The 6026-nt window shown below is 39.9% G+C and overlaps 2 protein-coding genes across 3 annotated transcripts in view; one reads left to right on the top strand and one right to left on the bottom strand.

The window, feature by feature from the left end:
* The window catches only part of LOC121714945 (tripartite motif-containing protein 16-like), a 1397702-nt gene that overhangs the window by 333672 nt on the left and 1058004 nt on the right, over window positions 1-6026 (bottom strand). The gene's annotated exons all lie outside the window — the stretch shown is intronic.
* Window positions 1-6026, top strand: part of LOC121714956 (tripartite motif-containing protein 16-like) — a 964796-nt gene that overhangs the window by 820789 nt on the left and 137981 nt on the right. The gene's annotated exons all lie outside the window — the stretch shown is intronic.

Below are 6026 nucleotides of genomic sequence, written 5' to 3'. Positions count from 1 at the left end.
GGCAGGGCAGCCGACACACACTCACACATGGACACACATACGCACACACACACACACAAACACACGCACACACATACAAACGCACATGCACACGCACACACACACACACACACACACACACACACACACACACACACACACACACACACACACACACACACACACACACACACACACACACACACAGATAAAGAGCTGGAGGTAGGAGAGTTGTAAGAAACCAACAGCCATATTGGAATGGCAGTGATACTAGGGTTTGGACTCTGGAATACTCGGGTCACACAGCACACTGACGTAACAATACTACCATAACCATCTATTTGATTCTGGAGATCTCTTTTCCTGGTGACACACATGATTGATGTGTGTGCAATATACTGTATATATACAAAATGAGTTTAAGTACTACATATCCCCCACAATAGAAATGTACATTAGCCTACTGAGCTAATGCAAGGTCATTGACACTTGTCATTTCCAAAGATCAGACAGTATAGTGATAAGCGATTAATGATTAAAGCACAGACATATCTTTTACGTTGTGTGAGGCCTGTCCTCCTATCTCATTCTGTTAGCAATATGATTCTGTACCTCATCCCAACCCCACCCAGTGCCTGGAGACCTACTCATACCTTAAGGTGCTCTAATAACATAGAATACCCCCAGATTGCCAACAATAATTGAAACCATATTAAATCAATGTACATCTTAATACTGTAAATTAAACTCTAGAGGTGAAAAGTTTTTCAAGGGCCAATGGAAAACTGAACATTCCTTGGCTTAGGGGACATTTAGTTTTCCCTTAAAGAAAATATGATTGCATGCATGATCATTTGTCAAGCAGGAGGATAACTGACAGAAGAAAAACTCCTTGCAATCTGCTCCTGGTAATGTCGTAATGTAACTGTCAGCACATTCACCTCTAAAGTCTCTGCTGTCAATCAGAACACTCCATCTGACTCTGAACTCTGAAGAATGTTGAACTCATCTCTTCTGTGGAAGAGCAAAGACTCACCCTGAGTGCTGCATGTGTGCAATGAAGCTGATGTGTGTATCTAAACGTATGTGATGATGGTGGCAGGGGTAGACGTGTAGGTGATAATATGAAAATAAATGACATATCCCCCACATACATCATTTATCTTGTATGGCAGATTTCATTCATAAACTCTTTTGGGAAAGTAACTTTCTAGCAAATGTTATATTTTCTAAAGGGCATTCATATGTATTTAGGCTAGGACCTTATGTGTTCTTGATATTTTAACCTAAACTGCATTGCTTAATGGCCCATTCCCAGTAGGCATCCAGGGAGGCATATCTCCAGTGGGTAAAAAAAGGTGTACAGGGCATCCTACATGCGCCCAAGCGAGCCACTGTTGTGTAGCATTGAATGCTGTCTGTCCACACTGAATCCGTTAAATAATCTCTTCTATTCGCATCATATTTCTCATTCAAAACAGCAGAGCAACACGAGCAACAGAAATAACTTAGAGACGGTTGCATCACGCTACACTGCAGCACGTGTGTTTCACGTGAGCACATGAAACTAAATTTTAGATTTTATTTTGCTCATGTCCCCTTAGGGGCTCCATACATTTAAATCCCCTATACTCCTTTATTTAAAAAAATTAACCCTTTCAGCCTCACAGAGACACATACATTTAAAGAAAGCATAAAACATATCCTTATAGCATATGAAAGGAATGGTCTACATTTGAATGCATTACACTTTTAGTCAGATTTAACTAATTTCATTTACATTGACATCTATTCTTACAGCAATAGAACAGAATAAAGGGCAGTTTCCGAGGCGTACATTCTGCTAAAAGTGGATAAAAGTGTCTGCTAAATATCAGTCAAATTTAACGTTGGTCTTTGTTTACACTTGTTTTAACGCTGTCCACTTATGATGAGATGACCAAACACACATTTTAAAAATGAAAACAAAGTAAAAGGGGTCCGAGTGTGGAGAGGTGAGGTGCAGGTGCAGCACTTCCACCAGTGGCCTACAGGGGGCAGCAGTCGCACTGACACTCTGTCTCCACATGGTGGCAGTACAGATCCATGGATTGTTGGTTAGTACATTCTCCTTATCTCATTCTCTCTCTCCCTCTCTCTCGCACACATGCGCGCACACACACACACACACACACACACACACACAGCAGCAGACAGAAGGAGAAAATGATTAAATGTGTTGTCTATTGTGCCTCTTTTAGAAGAATGTTTCTACATGTGGACCTACCTGCAGGTCCTGTTCTGTTTCCTGAATGGCCTCCTGCAACAGACTCTGCAGGCGACTCTCAAAGGTCCTGCTCTCCTCAATCATGACAAGAGACTCCTCACTGGGAACACATCACACACACACACACACACACACACACACACACGCAAACACACACACACACAGCACACACACACACATACACACACAAAGAGAGATCAGACTGAGAGACATTTTTCTTGACTAGGTAATTTTTTTTTAAATTACTGTAAATATCGGTACAACCAAGTGGGCAAACTGATATCTGATCTTAATAGGGAGATTACATATAATGTGGGGATGTTTATGACACAACCAACTCACTAGTGGCAAAGTCACAGGATGACTTTAAGACGGGCAAATCTGAGACTTAACTGACACACATGAATGCAGGAAATAAATAGTTGAGGCAGTGCTGGCGGGATGCCATGGTAACAATCATCTCGGGCCTGTCACAATTACAGGTTAGATGACAACTCCTAAAGTCAAGTACTCCTGAGCACATTTATACTGTAGGAAAATCCCAACTAGGTAGGTAGGTAGGTAGGTAGGTAGGTAGATAAATAGATAGATAGATACTGTATTGATCCCCAGGGGAAATTCAAGAACTAAGTTTGCAATGTCATGAGAATATATAAAGATTATGGAGCAGGATGGCTATATCATCCTGAGACAGTTTCTTTTGGCACTGTAAGTTCATGAAGAGAACAGAATATGTAGCATGAGATATACGATGAGAAGGAGGACTAAATCACAAATTTTATTTCATACACATACATAGAACAGAATGTAATTTAATTGAAACAGAAAAGTGTGGATCATTTGCGGACCAATCAGAGTGTTTTCTCAGTGAATGCTCTGAGGGCCAGAGAAAACCCAGAGAGATCCTGTGTGAGTTCCACACTAGTCCAGCATGGGACCCCCACTTCACAGCATTTGGGTCACTGGTGTCCATGTCTGTGTTCATGTGAGAATTGTGTTTGTTTGCTCAGTGGACTACTGTATGTGAACTGACTTAGATTCTGAAGAGAAAATGGAAACCTTAAATACAAAATCAATCTGTGAGCAGATGAACCAGGAAAGACCAGTTTGATAACATGCTTCAAGCTCATGAAAACACCCAGCCATCTCAGGCATTCTGAAAGTGTTTGGATCTATTTTATAACAGCATACATAATGATCACAGTGTGTTGAGTCCACTTCAGTTCATGCCCTAAATGCCAATCTGATCCCACCCCCTTCCCCAGTCTCTGAACCAAACCCAAACACACACACACACACACACACACACACACACACACACACGCACACACACAGAGAAAGAGACTGAGAGACTTATTTTTTTTTTCTTATAAATTAAATACTTGTACAACCAAATGGATAAACTGATATCTGATCTTAATAGGCAGATTACACATAATGTGAGGATCTGTATATACAGATATTTACATATGTACATACAGACATTTACATAACAGATATTTAGATATCTGTATACACACAGTCTGAAGAGGAAATGGAAACCTGAAATACAAAATCAATCTGTGAGCAGATGAACCTGGAAAGACCAGTTTGATAACACGCTTCAAGCTCATGAAAACACACAGCCATCTCAAACATTCTAAAAGACTGTTTGGATCTATTTTATAGCAGAATACAGAATGATCAGAGTGTGTTCCAGCCACTTTTGTGCATGCCCTAAATGCCAATCTGATTCCAACCCCTTTCCCAGTCTCTGGACTGCACACACACACACACACACACACACACACACACACACACACATACACATACACGCACATATACACACACACAAACAAAGAAAAAAAGAGAGATAATTAAAACGTTCTTGTGAGTGACTAACATGTTACTTTTTTAAAATTAAATACCGACATGAACAGGTGGGCAAACTGATATCTGATCTTATTTGCCAGATTACAATGTAAGGATCTGTACAACTCAACCAACTCACCATGAGTGGAAAAATCGAAAGATATAAAGATTAGTATGGCTACATCACTTTGAAACAGGGCTATTTTATATGACACTGTAAGTACATGTAGAGAATAGATTATAGCATGAGAAAATATAATGAGGGGGGACTAAATTACAAAGTTTATTTAATATACGTACAAGAATAGAACAGAATGTAATTTAATTGAAACAGAAAAGCCTGGGGCTGTTTATGGACCAATCCAAGTGTTTTCTCAGTGGATGTTGTGTGACAGAGCAAATCCAGAGTGATTTTGTGTAAGTTCCACACTGGTTCAGCATGGGACCCCATTACACAGCACTGGTCCAGCAAGGGACTCCCACTACACAGTATTTGGGACTCTGGTCCACTACAAGGCCTTTGGAACACTGATCCATCATGGGACCCCCACTACAAGGCCTTTGAAACTAGTGTTAATTTTGTCACCTATTTTTAATTTAGTTGTAGTCTTAGTCTTGTGACGAAATGTCCTTTTTAGTCTTTGTCATATTTAGTCATTCAAATATAATTTTTGTTAGTCAAGTTTTAGTCGACTAAAAGTCTCGTTATTTTAGTCTAGTTTTAGTCAAAAGAAAACTAAAGGTATCTTAGTCTTAGTCAGTTTTAGTCAAAACATTTTAGTCTTTTTTTTTTTTTATAACAAATTATTTCTGAGTACTAGGTAGGCTATCTAGCATTGTGGCATAAAGCTTAGGTAGTTAGCTTGCTAACTCGGGCAAAAATACCCGGTGTTCTTGTTCCATGTAGTTTCGTGTTACAGCACGTAGACTAGCCTACAGGAAAGCTGTTGCGCATGAACTCATTCGGAATATTTTGAAAACGTAACAGCTAGATATTCTGTCTTCTCATTTTGTTGACGAAAATGAAAGAGATTTTATCTTAGTTTTTATTTCATGCAAAACATTTTAGTCTTGTCTTTTTTCGTCAACAATGATGGATATTAAGATAGTCTTAGTCAGTGTTACAGTTCATTAGTGCTGTCTCGTCATCATCTCGTCTTAGTCATGAAAAAAAAGGTCGTTGACGAACATATTTCCTCTCGTCTCGTCTGACGAAATTAACACTATTTGAAACACTGATCCATCATGGGACCCCCACTACACGGCCTTTGGAACACTGGTCCATGTCCATGTTCCTCTTCATGTGGGGTTTGTGTTTGCTCAGTGGACCATTTGGACTGATTCTTAGAGTCTGAAGAGGAAATGGAAACCTTAAATACAAAAACAATCTGTGAGCAGATGAACCTGGAAATACCAGTTTGATAACACACTTCAAGCCCGGGGAAAGCTTAGCCATTTCAGGCATTCCAAAAGACTAGTTTCGATCTATCTCATAACAGCATACAGAATGATCACATTGTGTTCCAGCTGCTTTAGTTCATGTCTAATGCTAATACAATCCCACCCTTTTTTCAATCTCTGGACCACACTCACTCTCTCTCTCTCTCTCTCTCACACACACAGTCAGATATTTGTTTATCTGAGTGTATCTGATTGGCTACATCCCCATCCCCACCCTACTGAGGAGAGTCCTGATGAAGTAAAACTCTTGATGTATTGGCAACATCATACCTCTAAAGTGGATATAAATGGTGGCATAGATAAAGAGAATGACCTGCTTGTTTATCTGTACTTCAGTTGAACAGATGCCATCAACATGAAGTTAAAGGTGAGGCCATTTTGATGAACTGACTCCAAAACATATTGTCAAAGAGTACAGTCCCCACCCTTCCTCACCCCGCCCTACCTGTCCTCCTCCTGAGAGTTCTGA

The sequence above is a fragment of the Alosa sapidissima genome, chromosome 8, assembly GCF_018492685.1.
Source record: "Alosa sapidissima isolate fAloSap1 chromosome 8, fAloSap1.pri, whole genome shotgun sequence".
NCBI lineage: Eukaryota > Metazoa > Chordata > Actinopteri > Clupeiformes > Clupeidae > Alosa > Alosa sapidissima.
Note: the sequence above shows the minus strand (reverse complement) of the source record. Positions and strands in the feature narration are given on the sequence as shown.